General features: G+C 35.6%; 2 pseudogenes; both read right to left on the reverse strand.

Moving 5' to 3' along the window:
- Positions 1-11,983: 11,983 nt before the first annotated feature.
- LOC132181563 (ankyrin repeat-containing protein BDA1-like) lies at positions 11,984-17,283 on the reverse strand (annotated as a pseudogene).
- A 1,954-nt stretch (positions 17,284-19,237) lies between these two features.
- LOC148585209 (dirigent protein 1-like) lies at positions 19,238-20,404 on the reverse strand (annotated as a pseudogene).
- Positions 20,405-22,300: the final 1,896 nt, after the last annotated feature.

Here is a 22,300-nt window from a genome sequence, read left to right on the forward strand (position 1 = left end):
CTTTAGGAGTTTAATCCATCAACTAAAAACACTGATTTTTATTGTTTAATCCATCAACTATAAAAAAGTGAGCCATTTCGTCAAAAAAGGGGTAGAAGATAATCTACTTTCGCCAAAAAGTCTAGCTATGTTGTCTTGTTTTGCCGGTTGCAAAAAAGACTATGGTCGGTCATCTTTAGTCATATTTAATGCTAAGAAGTAATTATAAGAAGTAAGGTCTAGCACGAGAAAGTTCCTTGTCTTGCATGTGATTTTCGCACTCTTCAAGCGAAACTGACTTTTTTTTTTTTTTTTTTTTTTTTCTAAGGGGTAAAATTATTATTTTATTTTATTTTATTTTATTTTTGATAATTTTGTCCATCTAAATGTAATGAACCGATCCTCTCAATTTCAAATCTTTATCCTTTAATCTATAGATACTTGTTTTTTTTTAAAAAAAACTTGGGAGGCCGACCACCCCACCTGAGACATGGGGGGGTGGCTTCAGCCACCCCCATGGCCCCAGGGAGTGGTCCGGCCACTCCCTAGGGCCAAACCCAAAAAATATAATTTATAGGTTTGACCTTAGAAGGTGGTCGAACCACCCCCCCTGAGACGGCCACCCCCATGGCTCAAATTTGATATTAACTTTTTTTTATTTGATTTTAATTTTTTATTATTTCTATTTTTATTTTCTTTTTAAAAGTTAATTAATAATTTATTATTTAAATTTGAGTGGGACAAGTGGCGTGGTGTGGGCTATTAGATGAAAATGGATGGCCAAGATGCACAATTACAGAATCTCCAATTTTTCCACTAATGGGAGGGGATACGGATCCGAGAGAAGACAGAAATATTTTATATTAGAATAATGAATAAGAAATTTAAAGTGCTACCCGATGCATGTTCTATCACTATTTGAAAATGTTTGATAATTTTCTTTAAATTTAAGGAAGACAAGAGGCTTTAGGGAAGTTTCTGAGAGTGATCTAATTAGCTTTATTCAAAAGGCTATAGTTAACTTTACTCATATTTACCACTATTAACTTCTAGGAGAAAGTTCCTTGTTTTATAGGCTGTGTTTGCCAAAGGACTAAAAAAAAAAAAAAGTCTCTACTATTCCTCTAAAAACCAACCATAATATCCATTCTTTTTATTACTATTCAAATTAAAAAAAATCACTATAAAATATATATATATATATATATATATATATATATCTATATATATTCCTTTTTTTCTCGCATTAATCAAATCTGTTACAGTTCCAAGTTCTTTGGCAAACACACCCATATTTTTGTTTTTAATTAGGTTATTAGCGTCGACACAACGATTTTAACTCCTGGATATAGAAGTCTTAATTTCAAAAATTAAGACTAAATAACAATGCGTGGATTATTTAGTACTGATTTTGAATCCATTTAAAATGCTCATTTATATTTAAAGGTCTTAATTATATTTCTTGAAATAAGAAATTATTAGTTGAACAAAAGAAGGCTTCCGGGAAACTAAATTGTAGATTGATGAAAGGATGTCACCTAAAGAGAAATTTAATATTCTAAAGATAAAAAAGTGTGACTTAGAAATTGAAAATTAATTCTGATGAAATTTTCGACAAAAAATTACAATGTGATCTTTCATGTCAGGAACAAGTGATAAAAATTTAGAGTCAATCGGAAAATCTTTGGTGGTACAATTAAATAAAGGGTTAAATACTTAATTTATCAGTACTTAGGTTTGCAGTTTTTTATTTTTTCTCACCTAAGGTTCCAAAACAGTCACAAATGTTACCTGACTTACGTGTAAAGACCAACTTAGTACTCCGTTAGTCTAAACTAACGGAATGCCACGTGTTGTCACAAAGAAATGCCACGTGTCCCAAAAAAAAAAAAACTTAACCTAAAAAAAAAAATTGAAAAATTAATAGGGTGGCTGACCACCCCATTTTGGCCATTCAGCCACCCAGACCAACTTAGCGTCTATATAAATTAGAGTAGATAAAATAAAAAATAATATAAACCAAATAGTATGCGAGTGTCGTCGAGGAGGGAAATAGTAAAAGCTGGAAGGAAATTAATTTTTGTAGGCTGAGATACAGTGTTTTCATACATATAGTATGTGGTGTTTTTATATGAGCTAGCACCATCTTATTGGATGTTGTAAAACCTACAGTTCACACCAAATCCGAATAGAAGGCGTCATCTCCGGCGGCAGGTTGGTGGCTGGGTAGTTTTGGAGAAAAATATGAAAATTTTATTCTAAAAGGTGTTTTGTTTTAGGTATTCTAAAAAAAACAGATTAAGTGGAATACCATATTTTTGTTATAGTGTTCCACGCTGATGTGTTGCCTTCTTATTGGAGGGCACAAAGGCCTTGGTTTGTGCCAAAGATCCTATAGAAATTATTATCTTAAAGCAAACTTATTTTCCATACCTCTCTCTCCTCACTGTGTTTCTCTCAAACGTCTATTGCATGCGGTTATTCTAATATGGAGCATCTCAAGGAACAACTATGGAGATGGAGATGAAGATGGCTTTGGGATGGTTTACATGACGTTGGGTGTAGTTGTACATGTGACTAAGAGCATGTTCGGAATTGCATTTGAAAAATAGAGTTTTTAAGTTAAAAAACGTTTTTTTGCAAAAGCTTTATTTTAAAGCTTTTGCCAAAAGTGCGTTTTGGCCATTTTTAGGCTTTTTAGACCCTTAAAAGTATTTTTAATTTTTTTACCAAACGAATACTTTTTTTTTCAAACGGACTTTTTGAGTGTTAAAACGCATTTTTAAATCCCTCAAACGCAATCACAAACAGGACCTAGGTTTTTTATGGAAATTATTCACATAGGCATGCGATTGGGTTCAAGATATTTTGGTGAACAAACCAAAGCAATCAGATAAAGCAATAAAAGAAGCAAATCAATCAGAAAGTGAAAAAGAAAAAGATGAACCAAATTTGAAGGTTTCCATTTTTTTCACATATATAAATTTGGATTTTTTATTTTATTTTATTATTATTCTTCATTTGTGATGTATATTTCGGTAGCTGTTGGTGCCAATTTCATTAGGAAAATTAACCTTTTCAAATTCATTAGTTTTGGACTTGATTTAAAACACCATATTTCACATTTTCACTCAAAAACTACTTCCCCTCTTTTTCACGTTTAGAAATTTGAAATTTTTTTTTTCTTTGTTCTTCATTTGTGATGTATATTTCAGTAGTTGTTGGTGCCAATTTGATTAGGAAAATTACTCTTTTCAAATTCGAAACTAACACATTCCTTACGTTCCCAAAACGTCAGTTTTGGACTTGGGTTTTTTTTTTTTTTTAATTGAATAAGGAAAAGGGTTACAGAGGATCGGAGGATTTTTCCTATGTTTAAAACACCATGTTTCACACTTTCATTCAAACATCATTTTCCCTCTTTCTCACATATATAAATTTGGTATTTTTTTTTTTTTTCTATTCTTTATTTAAGATGTATATTTTGGTAGATGTTGTACCAATGTGAAAGAGATGTACCTGCAATTGCTTGCGTTTCTTGAGCTTGGAGCTCTGGATCATCTCTCCAACATCTTCGATTCTCCTCCGGCAGCTCTAATCATTCTACCGAATGACCCTTACGGTTTCCAATGGGAAATAGGACTCTCTATTTTACAGTTAAATGTAATAAAATAAAATAAAATATTAATTATAAAATAATTTATCTAAATTTCAATTGAAATAAAAAAAATAAAAAAATAAAAAACTATTGTTACTGGATGAGTTGAAAACGTGTTGGTTGGCCTGGTGGCGATAATAATTGTTTCAAAATGGTCCACAACTTTATTGAGGGGGAAGAGCAAAATGGTAGGAATGGGTAATATCAATGAATCTGGAATATGATTAACTAAGGCCCACAACTTTTTGTTTTCTTCTAATTAGGCCCACGACTTTATGTTTATTGTTTACCATGTGAATGACAAGTGACAGGTTGCTAATCATGTAATTTAGTGCTACTTTCTACCTTATTTGTTTGCCGATAGGGGTGTAAACGGGTTGAGTCTGAGCGAACTTTTCTTGTTTGGGTTCGGCTTGTTTAAATTTTACTCGATCTTGAGCTCGAGCCGAATTCAAGGACAAGCCAAAAAATCGAGCCTGAGCTCGAGTTCATAATAAACCGAACGAAACCGAGTCAGCTCGTGAGCTGACTTTTATATTTAATTTAATTTAATTTTTTTAATTATAAATTTAAACTTCAAATACTTTTAAATAACTCAAGAAGCCAGCTTGCATATAAGCATTTGCTTAGCCTGACTAGCCGAGTATGGAGCCTGAGTCAGTACAGCAAGGCACAATTGGTTTCGAAGAAAGATGATATGCATTATTTTATCATAAAATGATGCTATTAGACGAAAAAAAAAAAAATCATTAATTTTAATTTTAATACGAGCAACTATGTGAATGACTACCAATTCGAGCATTATACGAGCTGCTCATGAGCCTAACCGAGTCGAATCGAATTTGCTTCGTTTAATATTTGAGCCAATATTTATGTTCACGAAACGCCTCATTTAATAATCAAGTCGAACATGACCAAGCCCAAACTCGCTCGCGAGGGCTTCGTTCACTTAACACCCCTCTTTGAGAGCATGTGAACTTAAAGAAAATTGTCCTTGACTTCCGCTACTTGGACTTGGGAGCATGTGAACTTGGAAAAAATGGTCCAAGACTTCTAGTATGGGATGTAGAAATTTCGGCCATGTTTGTTAAATAAAATGAAATTGTCAAAGAAAAGAACACACTTTTTAGGACGCGTAGAAAAAAAATTATATAATTGTATATATATTCCTCCCAACTATCAAGGTAACTTGCAATATTTCTTACAACTTTCAATTGTGGCTGTAATGTCTTCTTTTGAGCAGAAAATGATAAAAATGTCCTGATAAAAACTTAGAATTTTTTTTAAAAAAAAAAATAAAAAGAAAAAGCAATATTTCAGGAAAAAAAAAAAAGATTTGTTTTTTTTTTTTTTGAATTTTTTTACTAGAAATACTTTTGTCAGAAAAAAAAAATAAAAAATGACAAGATGATCATCAACCTAAATTATTGAAATTGGAACTCGAGAATTAAATTGAAATTGCAATAAAACTCAAAGGACTACTTTTGATTTTTCTAAAAACAAAAGAAGTAGGTAACCCAAGTCTGTGTATCATGTATGAAAGGATACATTAACCGTGTATTATGGGCTTTATAATTACAAGGAAATTATCCACTTGCTTTGTTGATTAGAAGAACATGACATAATTGACAACTACCAATACCATGATACCATCGATGTTTTGGACAGCTTCCTTTTCAAGTGTTCAAACTTGAAACTATGAAAAGCCTAAATGGATTAAGAAAGAAGTTGAGAAGTTGATGACAACTTTGACATGGATTTTCCAGTTGTTGTTAAGAATTAAATTAGGTGATAGTCATAGAAATAACATGCAAAAGATCTCTATCAATTAACATACTAGGAAGTTTCCTTAATTATCACAGTTTAATTAATTAAATGTACTTGAAAATGCTATGCAAGTGTAAAAACACTGTATGCGGAATTAACAAATAGCAATCTATAAGCAGTTAATCACCAAACATGAAAAATCAAAAACAATGATTTTGGTGACGAAGAAGAAACATTTTAGAAAACCTCTTCGGGGCAGTTAAACTGAGGAAATCGCTATCAAAAGATTATCCAGAGATTACAGACACTAGGAACACTTACAAACCGATGCAAAACCTTAACTCTATAAGATCGACAAGCCTCCAACTCGTCTCCTTGCTCACAATCTCCTTCATTAGGCCATTCTGACAGACTTATCAATGACGCTCACAATCAAACTAAAATAGATCCTCTAAGAGGAACAACTAAGCTCACAATAATTCTTCTATAGAGATGTATATTGGAGTGAAAATTCGTACCTTTCTCACAACTAAGATCACAACTAAGCTCTCTGTGGTGAAAATTCGTACCTTTCTCTTTCTATAGAGATGTATTTATAATAGCCCCACAATCCCTAGACCTAGAACACAGTTTAAAATAATTTAAAACTGTTACAGGTACACGGCGTCCGGACGGGAGCATGGGCCATCCGGACGGGTCATGTTTACAAGGCCAAATGATGAATTGAGTTCATGTCGAGTTTGCAAGTCGTGTAAAAAATAATTAGCCCTACTTTTTAGCACACCAACCTTTGAATGTGTTGTTCAAAAAAAGGACTCAAGCCGGAACAAGTAAAAATTTTGGTAGATTGGGACAACCCATGCTAATAAGAAAAGAGAAATGTTACTCACACTTCCAAATGCACATTTTATGATATGGTAGTGAAAATCACGATTAGATTTTGAATCCTATAGTTATTTTCACCGCCACGTAATTAAGAAAATGTACACTAAAAAATATATGAGAGAGAATGTGTATAGCTTTCCACAATTGAGTGATTGCTTGTAAACTTTCATTTTATTTAATAGGAAAAATTACAGTTTGCCCCCCAAAGTTGACAGCGTTTTTCAATTCGAACATCAAAGTTTCAATTTTTGCAATCCACCCCCACAAAATTTCAATTTTTTTCAATTCAACCAATATTATCCCAAAATTCCCATATTACTTCTGATTTTTTTTTTTTTTTTTTTATGAAAAAAAAAATTTGGGGGTGCAAAAATGGCCAGATGGGCAAAGGGGTGGCTACAGCCACCCTGATTTTTTTTTTTTTTTTTTTAATTTTTATAAAATAAAAAAAATTAGGGGCAATATGGGAAGTTTTGGATACAATTGGTCAAATTGCAAAAATTTGGAACTTTAGGGGGGTGGATTGCAAAAATTGAAAATTTGGTGTTCGAATTGAAAAACGCTGTCAACTTTGGGGGGGTAAACTGTAATTTTTCCAATTTAATATAATGGTAGAAGCATAGACTCTGAAATAAACTTGCAATCCATCGATCGAAACAAGTTAGTTTGCGAAGAAAAATGCTTCATTTTCTTATTTGATCGTTTTTTCATCTTCCCTTTTTTATTTTTTTAAATTAGCATTGGATCTGTATGTGGAGTCATGAGTCCTACACATGAGTCTCATATATTTAATGATAATTTTAAAAAATAAAAATAAATAAATTAAAAAAAAATAGAGAAAAATGAGAATATATATATAAGGGGTAGACCGAAGAGTCCTCCCGATTCACAAAGTGCTATATATATATATATATAGCACTTTGTGAATCGGGAGGACTCTTCGGTCTACCCCTTGTATCTTGAACAGGAAAATCGATCTCTTTAATAAAAGGACGTTAACATGACCTAGTTTTGCTTTTGGTGGAAAAGTTGGGCCAGGTTTGTCTGTTTGATCAATATCTCGATAGTGTTAACAAAAGAAAACACACTTTTTAGGACGCAGCCGTGTGTTTTTTTTTTTTTTTTTTTTTTTTTTTCTCTTTTTGGTGGAAAAATGGGCCATATTTGTTAAATATTCACAAATTGTCGAGGAAGAAGACACCATTCTTATGTCGACGCGTACGCAATTACATGGCTAACTTTTGCTTAATTTCTATAGAAAAGTTGGCCACGTTTGTTAAATATCTCCAAATTGTACCCCCAAAAGAAAACACTTTTTTTTTTTTATAAAATCATTATCAAATGAAACAGTTGTGTTTCACGTGAAATTATTCTAAGGTAGTGCTATTATTGTACTGGATTCTGTGGCCATCACTCAATAATTTTAGAGAAGTTGGTAGAAACGAGGAAATGGGTAATGAGGCATGAAGTCAATGAAGAAAGTAAGGTAGCAAGGTTATTGTTTTGATTTCTATATTGTTCTTTAACGAGAGTGCTTATTTAGTTCTTCCCATCTTCTGTAGACTTTTATATCCACTGAAATGATCAGTCAACTTTCATACAGAATGGAGTATTGTATACGCTATTGTGATTGATTCTTAAGTGACGAGATAGATGTCTATCCATTAATACTGCTAATAACTCATGGACTATGATTATGTGATATTTTGGAATTAAGATCTCTTATCATTGAAAAGAAATTGTATATTTTTAAATTACGGAATTTAGGATGTTTCTAAACATTGAAACTCTTTGAAAATGTTATATATTAAAAAAGTGGCATGTTACAGTCGAAAATTGAGTATATTTTCATCAGGTTATTTTCTCCTTTTCACGCACCATGAAGATCTCCCAACGGGGATCAACGATCTCTTCCATTTAAAGATAAAATTCTCATCTACCACATAAAACTGATCAAACCACCATCATCAAGATAATTTAATAAAATATTGTCTACCCTAAGAAAATTCACAAGACTAATTTCTCCAACCCAAATTAAACCCTTCAAATTTAGGGCTTTCATCAAACACGTGATAGTTATTATTTTCTTCAATAACATTTTCAATATTTACCACAAAAGTTACCTCCTTCAATAAATCATCTTCGTGAGGATATATGTTATAGATTGCTCGAGAGACCCAATCTACAGAAAATTTTCCTTAATAAACTTATCTTCCCCCACCACATAAGATGGATTTGATAGATGAGCTTGAGACGTGCTAATAATAGTCAAGGATGTGAGGATGCCAAAAAATTTTGGAAACTCAACTCTGAAGTCTAAGTCTCCATGCTGTTCATCCCAAACATATTATTTCTGAACCATAATAGGATTGTGATACGAGTTCTCAAAATTGGATTCTGATCACGATCATCAATATTGCGATACATCTCCACGTTTTGCGCCACTAGACGCTAGGTTAACTCTGCACCCTGCCTCTACAAATCTTCAATCGTCACGTCTTATACATTGTGTTCTTAGTAAGGGACTTCTTCATTCATAACCTATACAGGCCGACTACGACCACGACCACAACCACAACCACCTACCATGAAAACTAATGAAAAAAAAAATCACCTCAAGATGACAAAATTAGAATTGTTCTAAGAGTGTATAATAGTAGTAAAAACTAAGAATTTAATATTAAAAAGGAATTCAAGAAGAGAGAAAATAACAAATAGGAAAGAGAAATACCCTAATTACCCCAAATAAACAAATAAATAAATAATTCTAAAATACTGTAATAACCGGCTTGAGACCTGATCGGGACTCACCTAAGACTTGACCAGGACTAGCCCGGGACTTGACCAGGACCCTGCCGGGACCTGATCGGGAACCGCTCGGGACCTGCTTGGTACTCGACCGAACCTGCCTAGGACCTGCCCGAGACTTGACCAGGATTTGCCCGAAACCTCGCCGAGACTTGATTGGGAACCGACTGGACCTGCACGAGACTTGCCTAGGACTCGAACGGACTTGCCTGAACCTGCCCGGGTGAGTTCCGATCAAGTACCAGGCATGTCCGGTCGAGTAATGGGTGGGTCCCAATCAGGTCCCGGCAAGGTCTCGGGCGAGTCCAGTCAAGTCTCGGGCAGGTCCCAATCAAGTTCCAGGCGAATGCCCGAGGGGGGGTTCTTTGGCAGGTCCCGGTCAAATCCGGGGTGGGTCCCAGGCAGGTCCAGTCGGGTCCTGGTCAAGTCCCAGCGGGGTCGCGGGCAAGTCCCAATCAAGTCCCGGTCTAGTCCCGGCAAGGTCCCGAACGGGTTCTAGTCAAGTCCCGAGCGGGTATTTTTATATTTTATTAAATTATTGTATATTAGTATTTTTATGTTGTGAATAAAAACTACATTTTATATGTTAACATGATTAAATGAAAATATAAAAAATATTTGTGATTTTCCGTGCGCGAGCCAAATACTGAAAAATATTTTCATCGTAAAATATTTTCGTGTAAAATGACTTCCCTGAAAATATTGTATGACGAAAAATATTTTACGCCAAAATATACGAAGCCTTTAAAAACTTATATTACAGGCTAAGGTTTGAGTATTCTCCAAGAAAAATATTAGGAGAAAAAAAAATATATAAAAATATAAAAAATATCCTTAAACTTGCGGACAAAGTAAAATACTGAGTGTTTTATACAGCAGCATCAGATTCTCTGTCATTAGATTCTTCTTTTTCTAATTTCTTTGGACCACTTGTGGACTAACCAGAAGCCCAAGCGAACGAAGTCGATCAAGACAATTATCCCTATTATTGTCATCCCCAAGCGTGCAGTAGTGAAACTAGTAGGTCCAATCAACAAAAGCCCATAAAGATAATTTGCAGCCAAACAACGCACAGTGATCCCCAGCAATGCTTTGGGTGGAAACTCATCCGTAGCCAATATAATCACTGCAAGCGATACAAAAAATCCAATAGAGTTGGGAAGCATGAATGGAATGAATTCATGTAAATTGGCTGATAGTAATCATCGCCGCTATAAACGCCATTGGGAGGACTTAGTATGGCTTGGTAAGTCATAGTTGCGATAAGTACAGCCACAACCAGCAAAGCGTTTCCTCTTCAATTAATCTTTGCAGTTCATTGACGTTTCCATTAAGCGCTGCCTCCACCAACCTGGGATCCATCCCTTTAATGGAAATAAGTCAATCAACAATCTTCAAATGAAGAAACAAAAAATAGATAGTTGTAGCGAAAACTAGCACAAGACCTTGTCCTATCCCACAATATTTATTTAAATATAATAAATATAATATATACTTAGAGCTAAAGTCTGCTAAGACTTCTTTTTTTTTTTTTTTTTAACAAAAAAAGAAAAAAGAAAAGAAGGTTAGAGTTTTAAAGTTGGTGCGTCAAACTTAAAGTCCCATCCACAATGATGTTCAGGCCGAAGCATTCTAGTTGCACTTCTAGCTAGACCATGTGCCACTAAACTGGCCTCTCGTTTGACATGTCAAATATTCCATCTATGGAGAGACCCCAAAACCACTTTTATATCATCAATTATCTACCCGTAGCGTAGCCAATTGGGTTTTGGGTCACTAACAGCCTTTACCACGAGGAGGGAATCCCCATGAGGATGATATCATGCACTCCCTTCTCCCTACAAAACTCCACGGCGCTGAAGGCAACAACTACTTCGGCTGAGGCTGGTTCGTGGATCCGGGGCTGATGACGATGGAGGAAGGCTGAAACCAAGCGACTGGAGGTGGAGAATGGGTTGATGGTGCTTCTGGACAAAGATAAGACCTCCGAAGAGGGAGATAGGACCTCAAAAGAAACGGATAGGACCTTCGTGGAGGTAAGAAAGGTAGCAAAAAAAAGGAAAGGAAAAGTAAGGGAGAAGGGATGGAAGGAGGGAGCCGTAACTCCCTCTTCCATAGGTTGCCGGTAGAAAGGAAAAGTTTTCTTCAAGAGCGAGGAGAGAACGTTTGAGAGAGGGGACTGATAAGATTTTTGAAATAAGCCCAATACATTTTAATCTTAAAGATTAACGGCTAGTGGCGCAACATGGCTTATACTAATGACAGATGCACGAATTCTCGTGGTAAGAAGCAAGAGGATCTATGTGGCGTCCCACATCGTCTGAGTATAAAGATGGAGATGTGCTTATATGTATTCTTACACCCGTAATGACAATAACGCTTTTTAAAGCCATGATGGTCATGAACTCTACAATTAAGTTAATGTGCTTCTGCGAGAGTAGTACCAGTGACAAGATATTCAATGTTGATGGTATGCATATGTGGGCGTTAGGGGGTCTTTTCCACTATTAATTCTCACTGAAAAAAGAAAATGACAAGTGATGAGTTTTTTTATGATTTTGGTATTGATATCTATGGTGTTTGGATTGAAAATTGAAAATAAAACATTTAAACTGAGCGATAAAATTGAGATTTTTTTGAATTGTTATACTTGGGTCCTAAATCAGAAATTTCACATTGATCGAGTTGCACCTGTGACCAAATTCTTAAAAGAAAGAGAAATAGCATTTGACTGTAAAATATAAAGGCGAAGATAGGAAGCATCAGAATTATTACATACTGCAGCTTAGAATTTACTTTGTTGACAATATGAAATTTCTACATCAGATTCAAGCACACATACTAAAACTCAAGGACCATTTTCTTCAACTTCACAAACTTAATTCATTAGATTCTTCTACTTCTGTTTCTAATTTCTTTGGACCATCTCTTGACTAACAAGTAGCTGAAGTGAACCGAGTCCATCAAGACGATTACTCCTATTGTTATCATCGCCCAATGTGAACCATTTATACTAGTAGGTCCAATCAAGAAAAGCCCGCAAAGATAATCTGCAACCATGCAACGCACAACGACTCCCAACAATGCTTTGAGCGGAAACTCATCAATAACCAAAACAATCATTGCAAGCGATGCAAAAAATCCAATAGAGTTGGGAACCATGAACGGAATGAACTCTTGTAAGTGGTTTGCAATAATAGCACTTGTAGAATCGTCGCCCTTATAAATGCCATTGGGGGGAGTTAGTATGGCTTGGTAGGTTATAGTTGCGATAAGAACAGCCACAACGAGCAAAGCATTTTGAGTTTGTGGTGGTGACTTTTTCACTTCTTTTGCTAATGTTTTCCAAAATCACCAAGGGTTCAGAAGTGATATCTCATGTAATAAGAACTGCCAGAGAGTTTGGGGAGGCGGTGCCGCCGTCACCGAGATCTGCCTGTTATGAACATGAGCAGTGTCAATGTGTTCAAGTTCGGACGCTCTTAAGGCTACTGCACGTAGAAGCAAATCCCTGAGCATGTAATCAGTGGGTTCACCCATCATCATTTGCTGTATGACATCGGACACATCCAAAGCAGTTAAGCCACTCTTGTTGGTCACATTCACATCGAGTGCTTTTTGTTGGCTACCATCACCACCACATAGCAATTTAACGACCTGTAACAGATAGCATAGATAGTGAAGGCATTGAAGTGTATAACAAGGCATGAATTAAATTTTGGGTTAAATACCTTATTCACCATTGGGGTTTCACAACTTTATTTTTTGACTTCTAGGGCTCACTTTTGATCACAGGAGATCCATGTGGTTTGCCTAAAGACTGAGATAGTCTTTCCATCCATCTGCCGTTAGTAGACTTAATGAAAATTCACGTCACTGACTTAGGGACCTATTACATTTCGACACTTGTCCTAATTGCCAAATCATCAAATATGACTGAATTTACACCATTGCCACAAATAAAACAAAGGTTTTTAGCTCAATACCGATCCCAATTAAAGGTTTTGTTTTGGTCTCTGAAAAATATTTAAAACGCTTTCAAAAATCATTGTAAGCACCTTTTGAGATCCAAACCAAGCCCAAAACTGAATCATTCTCTTGTAGCTGAAAATTCAACCTTAATCTTAAACCTACCTCGTCAATTAAATGAAAGGTTCGAAATTTATACGATTCCAAATGTGTTACTGGATACAGACTGATGCAATCTTTGGTTCATGGCCGGAGGTTGGGGAAGAAGGAAGATTCACCAGAGATTGGGGTTGGGGAAGAATGGGTTTGGGTTTTTTTTGGGGGGTAAATACTAAATACACCCTAGATTTCACTTAATTTTTTTTTCCTTCCTAGGGTTTATTTTTTATCACAGGATGCCCATCTGGTTTTCATAAAAGACCAAATTTATTCTTTCGTCCATTGACCATTAGTTGACCTAACGGAACTCTACGTGGACCAATTAGAAGCTGACATTTGGCATAAGTGGCCACGTCATCACTGATGATGTGGCACCTAATTAAATTTTTTATTTAAAAAAAAAAAAAAGATTAAAATTAAAAAAATTAAAAAAATATTTTTTTTTCATAAAAATAAAAAATAAAAATTTGGGGGGTTGGCCGAGCCACCCCCTTGGCTCCATGGGGGTGGCCGAGGAGCCAAGGGGGTGGCCAAAACCACCCCCAAACCACCATTGGGGGCGGTTTCGGCCACCCCTTGAGTTCCATGGGGGTGGCTCGGCCACTGGAGGTGGTTTCGGCCACCCCCTTGGCTCCAAGGGGGTGGCCGAAACCACCCCCAAACCACCATTGGAGGTGGTTTCGGCCACCCCCATAGAGCCAAGGGGGTGGCCGAAACCACCCCCAAACCACCATTGGGGGTGGTCTCAGCCACTCCCATGGAGCCAAGGGGGTGGCTGAGCCACCCGCAGTACCCATTGGGGGTGGTTTCGGCCAACCCTATGGAGCCAAGGGGTTGGCTGAAACCACCCCCAAACCACCCCCAGTGGGTATTAGGGGTGGCCAAAACCACCCCCAATGGTAGTTTGGGGTGGCCGAAACCACCCCCAATGGTGGTTTGGGGGTGGTTTCGGCCACCCCCTTGGCTCCATGGGCCACCCCCAGTGGTACCAATTTTTAAAAAATAAAAAATAAAAAATTTAATTAGGTGCCACTTATGCCAAATGTCAACTTCTAATTGGTCCACGTAGAGTTCCGTTAGGTCAACTAACGGTCAATGAACGGAATAATTAATTTGGTATTTTATCAAAACCATAAGGATTTCTTGTGATAAAAAATAAACGCTAGGGAGGAAAAAAAAATTAAGTGAAACCTCAGGGGGGTTATTTAGTATTTACCCCATCAAAGGTTTGGGTAAAAAAAATTTTATTACGTGGCAAGGGTGTAAATCCAATATTTGATGATTTGGCAATTAGGACACATGTCGAAATATAATTGGATTTCTGTTAAGTCTACTAACGAAAGATGGATGGAAGGACCATTTTCGATCTTTAGGCAAACTACAAGAACCTCCTGTGATCAAAAGTAAAATTGTGAAACTCAGGGATGGATAAGGTATTTAACCCTTAAATTTTATATAAAGAAATTTATAATCGAATGGAAAATGAAATTTAATAGTGGAATAAAAGAAAATAAACACAAAGGAGAAGTGAGAGAAACACTTCAGAATTGCTTAGTTCAGTCTATAACTTACATCCACATGTTAAAAGCCTTTAGGACTACATTGTGCTTTTATTTCTTGATGATGTTTTAAATATCAGTTAGCCCTATTTATCAGGAAAAGGTAGTAGTTAAAAAAATATATATATAAATAATGTAATCAAATAACAAAGATTTGTTAATCAATCACAATTACGTGGACATAGATTGGAATAACTTCACTTATCACCCATGATCTTTCATTACTTTTATAATCATACTTATTCATACCCCTTAAACATTAAAAAGTGTTAATTTAGTGTTTCAATCTTTCAATTTTTTTCAATTTCAATCATGCATTCAATAGTATTTTCTATTAAATCTTGTTAAAATTTCTAAAATACTCCTTTTAACAAAAAATTTGAAAAAAAAAAAAAATTGTTTCTAACATTCAGGCATGGGTATTTTTGCAAATTCCGTTAAATCCTGATCAACACCTAAATTCTTACAATTTTTTCTTTTTTCTTTTTTGTCCTAGAAAAGGAGGAGTATTTTGAAAGTCTAGTCCCGAATATATATCAATCCAAATTAGTTAATAAATGGTCAGATGACTAAAAAGGTATATATATATATTTCCTTCGAGAATAGAGAAACTTTTCACACTCGTTATTTGAATGCCAAGAAAGAGGAAAAGTATCTTGAAGTGGTTAATTCGGCCATTAATTACCTGAATCTGCAGCTTCCTAGCAACTGCAAGGTGTAAGACAGTGTTGCCATCTTCATCCCCAGCACTCAGAATTTCCTGCATGTTAAGCTGCTTCAGTATATCAAACATGGCTTCAAAGGCCTCAAACTGGTTATACTTCATGGCTACGTGAAGCGCAGTCTCGCCTCTTAGAGTAACTTCTCCGATACAGTCAGGGACAAAGCCAACTAATTCCCTAATGACTTGAACCCTCCCAGCTACAGCTGCACAATGAAGAGAAGTCCTTCCATCGTTGCACTTGAGAAGGGCAAGCTCACGCCTAAACTTCAATAGCTCTCTTACTGTTTCCACAAACCCATTTGCAGAGGCTATGTGTATTGCGCTAAACCCGTCCTTGTCCAATCTGGTGGTAAAATCTGGTTTAAGCTTCAGTAGCTCCCTCACAAACTCTGTTTGCCCACTCATGGCTGCAAGGTGTAGGACAGTCTCAGGGTACACTGCCACTGAACCTCTCTCAAGTGCGAGGGGGTCTTCTTGAAGTAATTTCTGCAGTTCAATGGCGTTTCCATTAAGTGCTGCCTCCACCAACCTGGGATTCTTTTTTTTTTTTTTTTTTTTTTTTTGATGGAAATTAACAAGAAGCTCACTCAGAAAAAAAGAAACCCTGAAAGTGGAAAAGAAAAAAGATATATGTTGTCTATTTTATAGCCAAAAAATGCTACAAATCCGGCATTGACGTGAAACTGAAGGGACCATTCATACCTTATCTGGATATAATTAATTAATCAAAAGGTAAAGTAGGAAAAGAGGAAAAGAAACAATGATCAAGTGAGGATATGATTCCCGAATGCAAGAAACACATTGGTATCCGCATCACTTCATAAATTTCTCTTCTTTTATGGGTTGAACCCCTTAAAAAATCTCTTTTTAAAAAAAATTAAAAAAAAATTGCCCCAACATTATTGATGCCAATTAATGTTATATCTCCAACATTATTGATCACACCAAACAATAGGTGGAGATGGGAACGCATTAAATAATGTAATGAGGCATGAATTAATTAAATAATTTTCTTTTATGAACTCCAATTTTCTCTACATTTTCAAATGTGACACTTAATCTTGATAATTTCTTTAGTGCTTTCATTTATTGGAGAGTTCTTAACTTGGGTGTAGGACTTTCGTCGACCAAAACTTCAAAGGCAACCCAAAAAGTTTAAAAATTTTTATAAAAATAATATTTTTTATATTATGACCCGTCTATGATGATTTTTTCTTTCCCTAAATGGCTAGATGATTTAAATTTCTACATTTTTATATGTCAATAGCAAATTAAAAAACTTTTATGTTTGAAGGAAGAGTTCTCGTTAACGATGACTTTATAAACATGTAACTTTTATATACAATTATAACTTATTACTTGGTATAAAATTAAGTTTAAGACTAGTCTTATTTTATTCTACGTAAACCTGTACATCCAACTGTTATACTTAATTATTAATTTGGTTTAAATTCATGCAATAATAATAATAATAATAATGGTAGGTAATTGCTAGCTAGCTGTAATCCATTTCTTTTGCTTCTGCATTTAGTCTCGAGATGGAAGGAAGTATCATGGAAATTGGAAAACGAACAACAACCTTAACAAAAGTAAAGTAAAGTAAATAAAATCGTGAAGGAGAATTGAAGTCAAAAAAGATGAATCAAATTAAGAAGTTTCAATTAGCAAGTAATCCAATCGAAACTGTCCTGTCCATCATTTTTATAAAAATACTGGTCTTCTTTAATTACCAAGGGATGGTCATAGAGAAGCTTTCCATATATAGCTTCAAACATGTCCAAAGCATGTATTGCATTATATATATATATATATATATATATATATATATATATATATATTAAAACAATATTGTAGGCGCCCTTCCAAATTAATGGACCGGTATCCTCTCCCGTCCATTTGGATACTTGAGGGTTTTTTCATCTTAAAGGACCGAATCTTATTCCGGTCAAATGGATTGAAAATGATCTAAATTCCAAATTTAGTATTGGCCTGAAAATACCTAAAAGAAAGACCACTGATTTTATCACCACTCTCCAATTAATATTTTCTTTGTTTAGAAGTTTTGTTTGCTAAGAAAAATGGGTTCCAAGGCTTTGCTTTTGCTAGGTCTCTTGTTGGCCATTGTTCTTCTCATCACTTCAGCAAGGGACCTGACTGAGAGTTCTTCTGACCAGAAAAACGGTGCGTTGGGATCACTAACAACTTGTTTTTCATTATGTGGCTAATTAATGTTAATATTGTCACAGTAAGATCACAATTATATTATAGTAACATGTTTCATTAATTGCACGTGCAGTGGAGGCCACCAAAGAGGCCAATGGAGTAGATGATGCCAAATACGATGGATATCCAGGAAACGATCGATATGGGGGACCTGGCGACTACCATCGATGCCACAATCGATGTTGTAGTAGGGGTTATAAGAACTATCGAAGTGGCGGGGGCTGCCTTCATTGTTGCCCCAGATAATTAGATGGTGAAGCTGCTGATGCAGAAACCGAATCCGAGCCTTAAAACTAAAGCAACATAATTATGCAAATTATGGTGTTCAACTCCATTGTAATGTTATAAATAAGGGTTAAATACAAATTAAGCTGGACCAGTTATTTTGGTATTTACGAAATTAAGTTGACTTTTTAATTAGCGCTGTATTGTATCATTTAATTTTATTTTAAACACGAGTCAAGCTCGAACTTATTACCGAGCTAGATATTCTGTTTGAGCTTAGCTTATTTTATTTTATTTCAAATACCAATCGAGTTTGAGCTTATCACTAGCCTTTTTTGTTAACTTATTCATTTCTTATATAAATTAAATATTATGATTACTTATATTTTTGTAAATCCATACTAATCATTAGTTAATTAAAATTTTATATTTGAGTTAATTAAATAAATTAGCTTGAATATTAAATACTCTAATCTCATGTGTTATATGTATGTATATAAATGCATTATGCAATACACAAACATATATCCATATACATACTCATGTATGTTATCAAAACATTCAATTGATAGAAAAAATAATTTTTTAACATGTTTTACCAACGCATGTGCAATTTTAAAAGGTAGTAATTTTAAAAACACAATTTTTAAAAAAGTACGAGTCTTATGGTTGAGCAATTTGGTGTCAACGGTGGCTGCGTTTTGTGTAGCAACGATGCTTGGATGGTGGTTTATTTTGGTTTTGGAATGGTAGTGGTTGCTGGTTGGGATTGGGTTAATTGGATAAATTGGTGGTACACTTTGCTCATCCCCTTCATAGTAGTGGTACCTGGTGCAGCAGTTCAAGGAGCCTATTATTACGTCGTTGTTCCGTCATCATGAATTGGTGATTGCTATTGAAAATAATTAGCCTTTCTTTGATACCAATTGACGTAAACCCATTAAGCTGTAACATTCAATAGCTACTTCGAAGAAGTCTTGACCTCAAAAACACATTAAATTGTATTATAAAATATAATCAACTCATACTTGTTTGTTTATTGATAATTTCTCATTTAAATAAAAGAATGGCTACCTACGAATAAGAAAATGCTGAAATTGAGACCGCAGAAAGCAGGTTCATTTTAACAAAGGGGAATTTACCGTTGCTAAGGATAAGGCAACACCCATTGTGTGTAAAACACAAAATAAGGATAAAACAAAGACTTGGCATTTTTGCCTTGACCAAGAACCACAGGTTCATATATCTTATTTCTTTAACCCTATCAATATTTTCAACTAGCTAGTAATGCTGCACCGTCACGTTGCACCGAATAACAGCGTGGTGGCATGGGTAGGAAAATGAAAGGAATATGCGTCAAAAGTAGTATAGCCCCTAGCAAACCAGAATTTCCCTGTCCGCCAGCCACCACTGACACCTCTCTAACAGCCTCAAATTGCTTGCTAACTCCTTGTATTTCCAAGGTGCTTCCAAAGTATTTCTTATTTGTGAACACAATTTGTTGGGTGGTCTTGGGCCTATCTCAACCCCAAAAAGCTAGCTTAAGAGGTGAGGCTTTTTCCTCACACTTATAAATTGACCACCAACCCCTTCCACAACCAATATGGGATAACCCCAACAATCTCTCCCTCACACATCGGGCCCTGGGTTGGGGCAACTACAACCCATTTCTCTAGTGGACTGTTGGACCAAGACTTGTTGGTAAACCTGAGCTCTGATACCAGTGTTGGGTGGTCTTGGGCCTCTCTTGACCCCAAAAACTAGCTCAAAAGGTGAGACTTTTCCTCACACTTATAAACCGACCATCAGCCCCTTCCACAATCGATATGGGATAACCCCAACAATTTCCTCCTCACACATCGGGCCTTGGGTTGGAGATGTGGCAACCCCGTTTCTCCCGTAAACTGTTGGGCCGAGACTTGTTGGTAAACCTGGGCTTTGATACTAGAGTTGAGTAGTCTTAGGCCTATCTCAACTCCAAAAGCTAGTTCAAGAGGTGAGGCTTTTCCTTCACACTTATAAACTGACCACCAACCCCTTCCACAACCGATGTGGGATAACCCCAACAAAATTGATAGCATCACATGTGAATTCAACTCGTCCAACCCCGCTGTCACGTACATGCCTTGTGCATGGCCAACTTCCAGTGAATTTGGATCTACGCTTTCGATGATAAAGTCATTGGTGACAAAGACGGTTCCGAATTGGGTGAATGTATGAGCCTTGTCAGCAATACCTGCAACTGGGATGAACCGTGGCATTGGCAGCTCTGGGGGCCGAGATGTCTTGGAAGTACAAGGATAGATTGGTTTCTTAAAGGTCTCTAGCTTTTGTCGAATATATTTCTGTGGCTAGAAATGACTTTCGAGTAGTTTGTATTTCTGAGTTAGTGTAACTATGATCTTTATTTATAAAAAGTAGGTGAGGGAGATGTTTTTTTACATTCATCTTTGGTTGGAGCTAGAAACTAGAAGAGGGGATTAGGGGGCCTTGTTGTCTAGTTATCTAATGATTCTATATTTTGTTATCTTGCTCTCTTGTTAAAGAAATCAAGGAAATGCCATAGAATTCAAGCCTTTTTGGCTTTGTTTACTAGTTTATGTGAATACCCATTGTACATCGTGAATATAATTAAATTATGTAATGTGACATATTCTCGAACAATTACAAATAGTAATAAAATTCTACCTTAATTTGTTCTCTCAAATGTTAAAAACACTCAAGTAGTTTGAATTTGATTGAAAACCTGCTAAGAAATTGAATCTTCAGGTTTTACTCAATGTATGAACAGTGAGACGTTATTACTTCACTCATGGCCCTTCGAGAAGCGAATTATGATCATCTCCATTTCATTTGAACTGAAAAATATCCAGTTAGTTATAGTGCAAAAATACTCCTCCACTAAAACTAACTAGATAATATTCAGTTCATTTGAACCGGAGAGGATCATCTTCCCTTCAAAGCTCCCAGTAAGATGTTGATTTGAAAATGATGTTGATTTGAAAATGAAGCCGTGATGTTTACTATATGGATTGTTCAATGTTCAATAATAATGCAATCTCCTTTTAAACAATGTTGACTGAAAAACGCTATGCCCACTCTAAAAACTTGTTTATCACAATTTATGCGGAATTAATACTATGAAGCAATAAACAATTCTATCACCCAAATATATAAAACAATAAAGAGGCAGACATAGATATTTTGGTTACGAAGAGGAAACCTTTTAGAAACCGATCTAAAAGTAAAACCTCTTCGGAGCAGTCAAACCCAAGAAATCACTATCAAAAAATTATTTAGAAATTATAGACACTAGGAACACTTACAACCCTTTGCAAGACCTTGGCTCTGTAAGATCGACAAGCCTACAACTCGTCTCCTTGCTCATTGCCTTCTTCAACGTGATTCTCCTTTATCGAACCCTTCCAATAGACTTCTCAACTGTAGATTTATCAAATGAATAACTAAAACTCTAAGAGATTCAATTTAACACTCACCACATATGATCTCTCTTAGCACAAACTCCGACGAACTCTCTGGGGGCGAAAATTCGTGTCACTCTCTTCTATAATGTTGTATATATATCAGTACATCAAACCCTAGACCTAGGCCCACTAAAAACACGTTTTTGGGCATAATAATGATCAACACCTCCGATCGTTGGACGTTTGTGGTCCGATTGAGCTGAAATTCTGCAGGGACGTTCATGACACATGAATCTATATTATGAATGGTGGAGATTTGATTCTAAGCATTCTATATTAGTGTTTGAGCCTATAAACAGTAACTTCTGCATTTTAGAACTGAATCAAGCCAGTACAATAACTAACAAACTCTCCATTTGCAATTCGGTGACAAAACCAAAATGCAGAGCCAATCCCATCAGCTCCCCATATTTACTCCTTCTTTCTGTCACAAAATGACAAAATGTCTTCATGTTTCTTGAAACACTTCACAAAATACATCAAAGCATATGTGAAACAGGAATACATAAATAAAATTCATGATCACAAAAAAATGACGTAGAATGCAAGATCATGAACATACATCACCAAAAACCCCCCTCAACATATGGCTGAATAATCAACAAGAAGCTAAAAAAGCAAAACATGTTTCTCCCCCTCAAAAGTCAAATGAACACACATGATACACACATCAACGACTCATGTATTTCAACAATGAATATCCCAAACATGCTCAAAATATGCAAAATATACATGAGACTAGAAATGTCAAGGAACTCAAATTGTTTAACCCAAGCAAAAGACAAAATGTTTCATTTAACCCATGCTTGTGTGGTGTGTGTGTGTGTGTGTGTGTGTGTGTGTAAACCATCAAATGAGA

The sequence above is a fragment of the Corylus avellana genome, chromosome 5, assembly GCF_965113065.1.
Source record: "Corylus avellana chromosome 5, dhCorAvel1.hap1.2, whole genome shotgun sequence".
NCBI classification, from domain to species: Eukaryota; Viridiplantae; Streptophyta; class Magnoliopsida; order Fagales; family Betulaceae; genus Corylus; species Corylus avellana.